This window comes from Lampetra planeri, chromosome 23, assembly GCF_965212315.1.
Source record: "Lampetra planeri chromosome 23, kcLamPlan1.2.h2, whole genome shotgun sequence".
Lineage (NCBI taxonomy): Eukaryota > Metazoa > Chordata > Hyperoartia > Petromyzontiformes > Petromyzontidae > Lampetra > Lampetra planeri.
This window is the reverse complement of record NC_136129.1, coordinates 3,021,881-3,034,874: the sequence shown is the minus strand read 5'-3', so window position 1 is coordinate 3,034,874 and position 12,994 is coordinate 3,021,881. Positions and strand designations below refer to the sequence as shown.

General features: G+C 49.0%; 1 long non-coding RNA gene across 1 annotated transcript; it reads left to right on the top strand.

Annotated features, from left to right (window-relative positions):
* Positions 1-2,091: 2,091 nt before the first annotated feature.
* On the top strand, positions 2,092-11,655 carry LOC144726236 (uncharacterized). Its single transcript, XR_013587254.1, has 3 exons — positions 2,092-2,398; positions 6,104-6,194; positions 11,268-11,655. It is a non-coding gene; the product is annotated as an uncharacterized LOC144726236 (long non-coding RNA).
* Positions 11,656-12,994: the final 1,339 nt, after the last annotated feature.

The window sequence follows — 12,994 nt, the reverse complement described above, 5'->3', positions numbered from 1 at the left end:
GTGACCTGCCAGCGGGCGTTCGACACTTCACGTGGCCTCAAGGTGCACATGGCCTGGTACAAGCGTCGTGGTGACGTCACCGCCACTTAGTGGCGAATGGCGGTTGTTGTTGTGTGGAGGATAGAATCAGGTGTGTGGAGGGGTGAGGAGCGGTGTGCAGGTGTGCGCTGGAGTCAGGGGGGTGTGAGGAGGTGTGTGATGGAATCAGAAGATGTGTGGATGTGTGTGGAGGTGCATGGAGGTGAGTGGAGAAGCGGAAGATGTTTACGCCCATCCCTCACAAGGAGCGGGAGATGTTCACGCGCTCCTCGCGAAGAGCGGGAGATGTTCACGTGCTCCTGCTGCTCCTCGTGCTCTGCGTCCTCGCGCCCGCGGGGGTCCCTGGCGGCACCACCGCCACCACAACACCAAAAACAACAATGATAAACAACAACAATGACAACACTAGGGGGGGGGGGGGAGCAAGAATAAAACTGATCACAACCACCACAATAAGAACGAAGCCATTACCAGGTATGTGTCACAGGTGAGTGAGCATACAGGTGAGTGTGCAGGTGAGTGTGCAGGTGAGTGTCACAAGTGAGTGTACAGGCGAAGGTGTAGGTGAGTGTCACAAGCCAGTGTACAGGTGGACGTGCAGGTGAGTGTACATGTGAGTGAGCGTGGAGGCGAGTCTACAGGCGAGAGTGCAAGTGAATGTACAGGTGAGCGGACAGGTGATCGTACAGGTGAGTTTACATGTGAGTGAGTGTGCAGGTCAGTGTACAGGTGAGTGAGCGTGGATGCGAGTGCACAAACGAGCATGCAGGTGAGTGTACATGTGAGTGCGCAGAAGAGTATAAAGGCGAGAGTGCAGGTGAGTGTACAGGTGAGCGTAGAGACGAGTGCCACAGGTGAGCGTGCAGGTGAGTGTACGGGTGAGTGTAGGTGAGTGTAGGTGAGTGTACATGTGTGTGAGCGTGCAGGTGAGTGCACGAGTGAGTGTAGGTGAGTGTACATGTGAGTAGGTGCAGGTGAGCGTGCAGGTGAGTGTACGGGTGAGTGTAGGTGAGTGTACATGTGTGTGAGCGTGCAGGTGAGTGCACGAGTGAGTGTAGGTGAGTGTACAGATGAGTGAGCGTGCAGGTGAGTGTCACAGGTGAGAGTCAGAGGTGAGCGTGCAGGTGAGCGTGCAAGTGAGAGTACAGGTGAGCGTGCAGGTGAGTGTACAGACGAGCGTGCAGGTGAGTGTACAGGTGAACGTACAGGTGAGTGTACAGGTGAGCGTGCGGGCGAGCACCTGGAACGCGTCGTTGGCGCAACTGCGGCACAGGTTGTGCTGCAGGGCAGGATGACCACGGGCTTGGAGGACTTCTCCAGGCATCAGAGGGGGCACAGCACCTGGCGAGCTACAGCAGCCACCCACAGGCGGACAGCCTCGTCGCTGCAGCTGTCACGTTCCCGTCGTTAATTGTGAAAATTCGGTCACAGTTCCTATGACCACCGTTTCATTGCTTTTATGGCTTTATTTTGGTGATTTTCGAAACTTTTTTTGGTTTGGCCATGTTTGTTTGTTGTAGTACAGAGTTAGACTGATGGCCTTAATCTAAGTTGTCTTGTGGTTGTTGTTGTTGTTTGACTTGCATCCCACTGGGATATTTGCACACAGCGTTGGTGTACGGTGCTTTTTCTGCAATATTTTGCTGTCTTTTCTTGGATTTTTTGTTTGCACTCAGTCACATAGTCACTGTAAGCTGTTTTCTTGTTCATGTTTTTGTTTTCTGTTTGTTGCGGTTGCACCCGATTCAAGAGCCGAATGGCTCACAGGGCTAGATACCTAATACATGAACTTGAACTCCTCCTCCCCATGTCACGTGGAGACAGAGAGAGGGAGGGGCATTCACACCACGAGGTCACGTGGCCCAGGGGAGTACAAACAAACCGCCCCCCCCCTACACCAACTGCCAACATGGACTGGTCTGTCCAAGTGGAGCTCCCTCGCCCCCCTGTCAGACACCAACCATGGACTCGTCCATCGCTGGTCCCACCTCCCCCACGGAAAATCATCGAAGTCAACGTACAGTTAGGACAGTCCACACAAGCGGCATCAACAACAACAGCAGCAGGTGACGTCCCCGCGGCGTTGGTGCCAGGCTAGGTGCACTCTTAGGCCACGGGGAGTGTCGGAGGCTCGCTGACAGGAGGTCACGGGGCAGAACCCTGCAGGTGCCATGGGGTTGACCGACTCGAGATGGTTGCAGACGCCACCAGCTGTGCCAACTCGCCGCGTTTTAGCCGCCCGCATCTTCGCTCGTTGTTGTGAGCGTCCCTCACGAGCCTCCTCCTCCACAGAGGCCGATCTTGACACCGCCGGTAGCGCTCATCGGCAAGTCCACTCAGCTCCACATCTTCCAACCAGGTACCTTTGTAGACCCGCAGTGATGCCCCATGCCGTGTTGGCAGTCCACTGCTGGATGAAGGCTTCGGGTCGCCACGGTGGCTAGGAGATGTTAACTACCTCGCCCGGTGTGCAGGAGGTCGTGGTTTCGACCCCGACGCCTGCTGCAACTTTGGCAGACGGTGATGATTTTTTGTCATCAATAATTGGAACCCTATTACAGGTAAAGTGTTTGAACATTATATTCTTGGTACTTTTCGGTAAAGTCACGTAGAAGGGAAATAATAATGTAATACAAATATTAAACTATTAAATTCTCACGACGTTTCGATTGCAACACGAGCAATCATCAAAGTGGCGGTTAAAAAAAACCGCCACTTTTTTCTAAAATTTTCTTTTAAAAAAAGTGGCGGTTAAAAAAAACCGCCACTTTTTTCTAGAATGTTCTTTAAAAAAAAAAGTGGCGGTTAAAAAAAACCGCCACTTTTTTCTAAAATTTTCTTTAAAAAAAAAAGTGGCGGTTAAAAAAAACCGCCACTTTTTTCTAGAATGTTCTTTAAAAAAAAAAGTGGCGGTTAAAAAAAACCGCCACTTTTTTCTAGAATGTTCTTTAAAAAAAAAAGTGGCGGTTAAAATAAACCGCCACTTTTTTCTAAAATTTTCTTTAAAAAAAAAAGTGGCGGTTAAAAAAAACCGCCACTTTTTTCTAAAATGTTTTTAAAAAAAAAGTGGCGGTTAAAATAAACCGCCACTTTTTTCTAAAATTTTCTTTAAAAAAAAAAAGTGGCGGTTAAAATAAACCGCCACTTTTTTCTAAAATGTTTTTAAAAAAAAAGTGGCGGTTAAAAAAAACCGCTACTTTTTTCTAAAATGTTCTTTAAAAAAAAAGCGGCGGTTAAAAAAAACCGCCACTTTTTTGAAACAATTTAAAAAAAAAATTATTTTCAAAAATCCCGCCACTTTTTTCAAATGTTCTTGCCGTAGTTTTCACACCTGATGACGATTGCTTGCATTGCAATCGAAACGTCGTTAGAATTTAATAGTTTTATTATTTCCCTGTCTACGTGACTTTACCGAAAGAATCAAGAATATGAATGTTGGGGTCGTTGAGTAAACAGCCAAAGAGGGTGACGAGAAGTGGCACAGGTGGGTAGCGCGCCACGCTACGAACCGGCTCCACCCGAGTTCAATTCCTGTCCAGGGCCAACAACGACCCCACTGGGGAGCGATGTCAGGGCTGGTTGCCCGCGACCTTCACCGACCAGCATCGAGCACCCGTGGTGGGATATGGTCAAAGAACCACAATGGAGCGGGGGAGGCCTTCATCCAGCAGTGGATTGACCGTGGGATGTATAAAAATAAAAAAGTGTTGCGATTTATTCTTGGTTCTTTCGGTAAAGTCACATAGAAGGGAAATAAAAATGAAACTATTAAATTCTCACGACGTTTCGATTGCAACACAAGCAATCGGGTGTGAAAACCACAGCAAGAAAATTTGAAAAAGTTGCGGGATTTTTTGAAAGAAATTTTTTGAAAAAAGTGGCGGGTTTTTTTTACCGCCACTTTTTAAAAAATTGTATTGCAGTGGTTTTCACACCTAATGATGATTGCTTGTGTTGCAATCGAAACGTCGTGAGAATGTTATTGTTTTATTTGTATTACTTTATTATTTCCCTTCTACGTGATGACTTTACCGAAAGAACCAAGAATATGAATCCCTGCAGTCACGAAAGCTTTAAATCGAAAAAGAGCCCAACATTCGTCAATGATGACCGATTCCATTCATAAAGTGCGCTCTTGCCGCCGTGTGCGCTGAGTAGTTCTCAGTATTAAACACGCGTTGACTGCTCTATACAGGGTGGGATAGAGATCTCTACTCAACCCTGCAGGGTGACCCCTCTAATAGTGAAGGCGTTCACACTTGAGCTGCGGTTGTCCTGTGCCAGTAGTTGCATCATTAACCGTGCGAAATCATTTTCAAACCATTACTATAAAAATGCAGAATTTGCCATGAAGTTACTTTTCTTGGATTTAGCAGAATTCCACAATAGCTCTCTCAATAGCTGTAGCGTTTGAGTAACGATCTTTCACATTTTAAGTTGTTAAATCGAATGACTCATAAAACGATAATTAAATGAGCACTTAGTGTAGCACGATCATTGAATGTTGAACTATAAAACTCTGCAGTGTTAATTTCATGCTGAGGGTGTTTATAGGCCTCGGCAAGGTAAGGTAAAAGGTAAAAACAACGAGCCTACCTTTACCCTACCTTTTACCTTACCACAATACAATCACTCTACCCTTACCTTTTACCCTTTAGCAAGTAAGGTGACTCATGCAGCCAGCTATGGCTGCAGGGTTTTGGTAGTACATGTTGTTTATGCCATTTATTGTGAAAATTCCGTCACAGTTCCTATGATCACTGTTTCATTGCTTTCATGGCCTTATTTTGGTGATTTCGAAAAGTATATTGGTTTAGCCATGTTTGTTGTAGTACAGAGTTAGACTGATAGCCTTAATCTAAGTTGTCTTGTGGTTGTTGTTGGTTTGACTTGCATCCCACTGGGATTTTTGCACACAGCGTTGGTGTACGGTGATTTTTTTTCTGCAATGTTTTGCTGTCTTTTCTTGGATTTCTGTTTGCACTTAGTCACATATTCACTTTAAGATGTTTTTTGTTCATGTTTTTGTTTGTTGCGGTTGCACCCGATTCAAAAGCCGAATGGCTGACAGGGCTATACCTAATACTTGAACTTTACCCTTACCCCATACAAATTACCCGATTACAGGGTAAATACTGGGGTACTACGACATGAAAAATGTTTATAACGGTAAATGCTAGGTAGAGCGCTTTATTCATATAGATTACTCTTGATGATTCCCATTTTAAACGCTTTCTTTGAACTCACTCTGTCTGTTGTTGTCGTTATTGTTGTTGTCGTTGTTGTCATTGTTGTTGTCGTCGTCGTCACTGTCCTATCCTAAAATCTTGTAACTCAATTTTAACCCACTTCCTAATGTGGTATCGACTGCAAACTTGGTATACGTATGTCATAATGGTGACAATACTATATTATATCAATAAAAATACATATTTTTAAACGATCTTTTGTATACGTTATGTTTCGGCTTGGCTCTAATTGTCCACGCTCAACTGACGTTGGCTGTAAATCACCACGGCCCCTTACGTTATGGCAAGCCTCGGGGCCACTTCCTGGATTTGTGGAGTTCTGCCATTACTAGTAACATTTAATAAAAGCGTGTTTTTAAAAAAAGTTTTTTAAAATGTTATTTATTAAATGGAGGCCACGGACTGCGCCACGGAGCTTCTAGCGGTAAACAAGGTACCGTATTTACCGGGTAATACTTCGCGCTATCTTTACCCTACCGGGTAATTCTTCCGAGCTACCTTTACCCTACCTTTTACCTTACCCCTTGGCATGTCGCCACCTTTACCCTTTTACCCGGTAAAAAGGGTCATTTACCTTACCTTGCCGAGGCCTAGGTGTTGACAAGAAAAGTAGCGGATGTGTGGGGTTGAAATTGTCAACTGGTGCCCGCACTGCATCGTGTGGCGGGTTTCTGACAGCAGTAGCATCACCACGAAGCTCTCATTGCCGCTTGGTGAATATTCGTGGCGGGTTCCTTTTCGTTTTTTGTTCATTGAATGAGGACGTCACCCTCCCTGCCCCTGGCCAACCACTTGTGTTGTTTGTGTGCCTTCAGGTGTCACAGCAGAGCTATTGCAGAGGGATGCTGCGATTGTACTGGCGTGGGCTAAGCATCGACGGCGCCCCTCTGTCAATCCACAGCGGAGGTAAGAGCCCCCCACTCTGTGTCAGTAAATGGGGGGGGGGGGTATTTGATCATACTTCACGCTGGTCAGGATGAGTTGGTGTGAAGGTGAGGCAGCCCAACGATCTGTTCAGATGTCACTCAGCACCGACGTTAGCCGTGGCCGGGAATCGAACTTAGCTGGCAGTGGTCAGTGCGCTAACGGCCGGGCCACCGCTTCACTGGTGAACGGGTTGATTAGATGAGACGATGGCGTTGCGTTTCATATCAGTGGCGACTCCCCCACGTGGCTGGGCGATTGAGAAACCACACCCACAGCAGTGTCCCAGTGTACCGGCACCCCCCAGTGCTGGAGTCAACATTCTCTGGACCCCGTTTTTCTTCGCACGCCGCCCTGGATTTGGGCCCGGCAAGAAGTACGTCGCCACCAAACGCGTTATGGTCAAATGTTGTAAGCGGCAGGTTTATCTAATTCATATTTGACGACTTCCTCTTCCAAGACGTCCTGGCCCGTGTGGAGGAGTAGGCCAATTACCCTCACAGGGGCTCTCTGCAGCTCCCGCTCGTGGAGGCCCCATTTGCCGGCAGTGGCGTGAACAACCGCAGGGGCTGTACCTTTATCTTTTATCCACTTTTCATATTCAACATTTAATTAGGTCAGCAACGCGGTCTTGACCTCTTACCCACAAACATTTCTGAGAAGTACAGCAAGTGCACGTGTACACAAGTGTACTCCTGTGCTAGTTGCACGCCACTTCTGCTTTTTGTGTTTAGTTTGTTGTCGTTCCCCCATAACTCAGATTAGCACGGTTGGCTGTGTGTGGTGCTAAAGAAGTTCAACATACACAACAACCGCCATTCGCCACTAAGTGGCGGTGACGTCACCACGACGCTTGTGCCAGGCCATGTGCACCTTGAGGCCACGTGAAGTGTCGAACGCCCGCTGGCAGGAGGTCACGGGGCAGACCCAGGTGCCACGGGTCGACTGACCGAGATGACCGAGATGACTGGCTGATGCACCACCTGTGCCCCCTACTGTACCAACTTGCTGTGCTTTAGCCACCCGTCGCTCCGCTCGTTGTTGTGAGCGTCGCTCCTCCGCCCTCCGTTGTTGTTGGAGGGCGACTGCCTCCAACTGCCCAGTAGCGTCCTTCACGAGCCTCCTCCACAGAGGCCGATCTTGACACCGCTGGTACCAGTCATCGGCAAGTCCACTCAGCTCCACGTCCTCCTGTACCACATCACTCCATCTCTTCTCCAGCCCGTGCCGCGCCCGTTTAGCCCCCTCGATCCGGCCGAACAAAAGCTGTTTAGGCATGCGGTGGCTGGGCATGCGGGCTACATGACCCAGCCAACGCAGCCTTGCCTGCCGGAGGAGCTCACTGATGGGACTTTGCCCAGATCTTTCAAGGACTTGTGAGCTCCTCACACAATCCAGCCTGGTTAAACCCAGGATGGATCGTAGGCAGGCCAGCCTAAATGTTTCCAACCGGCGAAGATGCTCCACTAGGGGGGTCCACGTTTCGCAAGCGTAGAGAAGGGAGGGAATGACCGTGGCCGAGAAGACCTGAAGCTTCGTGCGGAGCGACAGACCAGGTAGCTTCCACACAGCGTTACGCAACCGATGAAAAGATATTGCCGCTCGACTGATTCGGAGTGAGACCTCTGCTGATAAACTGGAGCCGGTCATAAGCACACTGCCCAGGTATGGGAAACTCTCCACTCTCTCCACAACTGCCCCATCACCAATTGGGAGTTGTGGGGGTGGAGTGTCCGATGGTACAAAATACCCAGGCAGGTGCTTAGTTTTGGTGGGGCTGATGGTAAGGCCCCACCTCTTAGTGGCACGCTCCAGTCTCAGCAGCAGCGTCTCCAACTCCTCTTCTGAATGAGCAGCTATTACCAAATCATCGGCATACATAACGTGGTTGACCAATAGGGAGCCATCCCTTGATCGCACCCGGGCGTCGATCAGCCTCCCATTATATCTGTACCAAATGGAAATTCCCCCGGTACAGCTATTGAAGGCTTCACGAACTACGCAGTCGAAATAGATGTTAAATAATGTGGGAGCCAGAGGACATCCCTGTCGCACCCCAAGGTGTACAGGGAAAGGCTCCGACTCCCGGCCACGTAGTTTTACCCGGGCCCGCTCACCATCATGAAGGTCCTTAATGATCGTGAGCAGAGGGTCAGGGACTCCGAAAGCACGAAGAACAACCCAGAGCCCAGTCCTACTGATGGTATCATAGGCCTTGACCAGGTCAATAAAGCAGAGATGTAGGTCTTTTTGGAATTCCCTACACCTCTGCTGTAGCAGACGGACAGAAAATATGGCATCTGTGCAGGACCGCCCTTTCCTGAAACCACATTGGGGCTCCGCAAGCCTCTCCTCAGCATGCCTAGCAAGGCGATGTTGAATAATCCTTGCCAGGACCTTACCCGGCACACTGAGGAGTGAGATGCCCCTGTAGTTGTTACAGTCGGTACGGTCCCCCTTCTTAAAGAGGGGGACCACCAGGGCATCCTTCCAGTCCTGCGGAACCCGTCCAGTGGTCCAGACTGTTGTTATGATGTCATATAGGGCAGTCTGTGCACAAACGCCACCCTCCCTCAGCATTTCGCCTGGGAGATCATCTCTGCCCGGTGCCTTCCCTGGTCTCAGACTCCGGATCGCCCTCAGTACTTCCTCAACAGCCGGTACCTCAGCCAGCCACTCACAGGGGGTGACCTCTTCCAATATTTGAGGCACCGCAGCCTCAGCAGGGTTATCCCCACTTTGTGCCATGATGTTTTCCTGGCTGAGAGATTTTCCCTCCCCCAGGACCTCACAGAAATGCTCAGCAAATCTGCAAACCTGTTCCTGGGGGTCGGAGATTGGATCACCGTTTTTTCCTCTAATGATGGTAATAGGTGTGGCGCTGCAGGTTACTTTTTTGATGGAGTTAAATAGTGATTTGTGATCGCGGGCCACTGAGGCAGACTCCATCTCCTCAGCAACCCGCGACCACCACCCATCCTTACAGCGCCTCACGGCTCTCCGAACCTCCGAGCGAAGACTGCGGTAAACCTCCTCATTCTCTGACGTGGGATGCTGTAGGCGATGAGAGTGGGCCTGTCGCTTTTTCTCAATTAACCTGAACACCTCCTCCGTCAGCCAGGGTTCCCGGGGAGGTCTGGACCGCGTACCCAAAGCAGCCATTGCAGCTGCATGAGTCACAGTCTTAAACCTCGCCCATTTACCCTCGACATCAGGTGGAGTGGGGGACGATGCCAACCCCAGCTGCAAGCGATGATGAAACATACACACACACACCCACACACACAAACACGTACACACCCATAAAGACAAAGATCCCCCGTATAGACAATCAGGCTGTTGGGGCAAGTGCTGTTAGCGAGCACACGCACATACATACACACATACATACACACACACATAAACACATAGACACACGCAAACATACACACACATCCACATTCATACACCCACCCACAAAGACACATACATACACACACACTGCGATGGCAAAGTAAGAAATGGAAGCGAGACCAGTTTTGTCACGACAAGTACATATTGATGTCAAGTGCAAATACAAAACGAGGTAGACAAAATCTGTGGAAAACATTAATCTCGCTTTTCCTTCCCACACTGTGAGCTGCTTTTGTACAAACGATAAAAACCCCGAGGAGACCGAAGTGTCACCGATCTACATTCACGAGTTCAGAAACCGCTGTTTCTGGAGGCATCATGGACGATGGAAATAAAGTGCTTGGCGAAGTTCATCATCTATCCGTACATTTCACGTGTTAACGTCTTGGCTCTACGGTTAGCGTGTCCATTGAAATGTGCACGCCTCGTACGTAAAAAAAGTAACAGATATGTAGTTAAAAAATGCCGACGTATTCACAGTTCAATAAATAAAGAAATACTTTGCAACAGCGGTGACTTTTTAAATCCCCGACACAACGCAAAATAAAAGCCCTGCATTTTAAATGAACAGAGACAAGAAGCGTACGGGAATACCTTGCACGACCTCACTGAGACCGCACTCCGGCCTCGCGTTGCGGAGGACACAACCAACTGTCTTCATTTGTAATGGGACAGTTCATTGTACGGTCACCATCACACTAACGTTCCTGATGCCAACTCTGTTGACGATTGGCCAGGGAATAAACAGCAACCCCAAGACATACTGGGTTGGTGCCACCTGCATGGATCTTGGCTCCTGTTTCCCAGAATGGCTGGCGTTAAAATTTGATTTGAAGCTTTCGTGACTGCAGGAATTACTCCTTGGTTCTTTCGGTAAAGTCACGTAGAAAGAAAATAAATTAAATAATAGAATACGACGTTTCGATTGCAACACAAGCAATCGTCATCAGGTAAAAAAACAAACCTAGTGAACTTGGAAAAACAATGCAATCCAACACAGAGAGTCTGCTAACACAAGAGTCAGCACCTTACCTGGTTGATTACGTTCTTCCAAAGATTGCTAAATTTGAGAGAGAGACAAAACACAGACACGGGGACACACAGACAGACACACAAGCAGAGAGAGAACACGGAGACACAGAGAGACACAACATATGTGTCTCTCTGTGTCTCCATCTGTGTTGGATTGCATTGTTATTTGTAAGTTTACTAGGATTGTTTTCTACCTGATGACAATTGCTTGTGTTGCAATCGAAACGTCGTATGGTATTATATAATTCATTTTCTTTCTTCGTGGATTTTGAGGTCGGAGTTGCTTTAAATGTTCTCCATCTCATTGGACGGCTGTCAGCATTGGACGGGCGTGCCATGAGGCCCTGAGCTAGTGATTGCAGCTCTTTATTGTGTTGAGAATGTGGTCGTCGAGTGAGAATGTCGAGTCCAAGGTGATTCCAATGATGTTCAAGTGATTTCAGGGGCTGGTGGTGGAGCCGGCGACGAGTACATTTTGGGGGGCGGGCGACGCCATGGTGAGCCGCTGCCTGGTGCCTTCGTAAAATGTCTCTCAAAATTAGTTTGATCTTGAGAGGAAGCAAAAGGTTAGACATGTGATCGTGGATTTTAAGAACCGACTTCTCTTGGTGGTGGCTGCTTTGCGACCAGAGTGGCGGTGGCTGTGGTGGGACTAGTGGCGGTGGCTGCTCTTGGACTGGCTGCTGTTGGACTGGCTGCTGCTGGACTGGCTGCTGTGGGACACGCGGTGGCAGCAGCTGCTGTGGTGCTGACGGCGGCTTCTTTGAGACCGGCGGTGGTGGTGGTGGCTGCTGCAGGACTGGCGGTGGTTGCTGGTGGAATGGCAATGGCTGCGGTGAGATCGGGGTGGTGGTGGTGGCTGCTCTGGGACTAGCGGCAACGGCTGTTGCGTGTCTGGCGTTGCCGGTAGCTGCTGCTGCTGTTCCTGCCGTCGCACTTGCAGTGGCTCCGGCAGTTGATCCTGTTGGGGCGGTCCGACATCTTGTGTTTCTGGAGATAAAGAAGATGATGGCGCTAAAGTCCAAACCGCTCGTCATTGGGTGAATGAAACAAAACCGGTCTAAAGTATAAACAAGAAGATCGCTGTACTTCACCATTCCCTTAATATAAAATGACGCGCTGTCAGGGTGTTCATTCTTCCCGGGAATTTCCACACACGGTGCGACGTTTCAAATCCATCCTTTATCTTGCGCGCCGGTGAGGAGAGCTGCTGTCCAGAGACGGGGTCCAGGGTCTACCTTCGCCGAGTGGGGCCGCTTGAGGCACTGCCGGGACGTCGCCTTGACGTGCTCCAGCGGGCAGTAGCTGTCCGCTGGCGGCGCGTTCAATTCTGGGGACCTGCATGCACGCACCAACGCGTCGCAAACCGTTAACACCTGCCTTTAAAGGAGACACTGCTGCTGCTCGCACAAGACAATATCTTTCCAGTTAGCTGGTCTGGGGGACGATTGTAAGTGCAGGTTAAAGTGGAGGGGAGAGAAGGCGACTTACCGAATGTAGAAGAGCATGTAGGCCTGCTCGTTCATAGCTGCCTTGGTGTCGACGTGCCGCACGATGGAGTCGTTCATGCAGCACCATTGTCCATCGCTGATCTGCGCACAGTCAGAGCGCAGCTACACTCGGTTACAATGTTTACACAACTGCACCCAACTTCCGTTCATGTAATAACAACACACAATACACACTCTAGACAACAAGTTTGTGAAGAGCATCACCCCATCGTCAGAGCTGCAGAGCGTGCTACAGTTGCTATGATGGTGCTGAAGTTACGGAACGATCTGCCTGAACATATCACTGCATGGTTGACCTTGGAACAATTTAATCAGAATCTTTATTTGTACTGAAAGAATTCGATGATCTACGAAGCTCTTTTAAACAGATGTCCACTCGGGGCGGGTCAGAAAGTTACAACAACAAACATTACAACACTGAATGGAGTGCAAAGTGTAGGAATGCTAAGGAAGTCATTAAATACAAATAAATAAAGTATACTGCAAGTAGAAATTGCATAAGTACATCAAGACGCAAGAACAGACGCAAGACTTTTATTTATTCTTCCCTATCGGATATTTGTAACATTATGGGCGCATTTCAGATGTGCGTTGTTATTGTTTGATGGTGACAAGTGGAATTACGTTATTGTAGCAATAATAATGGCCGCTGTTGGAGTCGGCTCCCTTGTGCACCAGCACCGAGTACAGGGAGTAGATCGCGGGCTCGCCCTGAGACGTTGAGGTGAAGGGTTGCATGTCCAGGTGCTCCGGATAGGTGATGTTCTACAGGCAGCGCACAGAGACAAACGTTAGGAGAGGAAACGGCAGGGGTGGTGGGGTGGGCAGCAGAGATGGGCACCATCT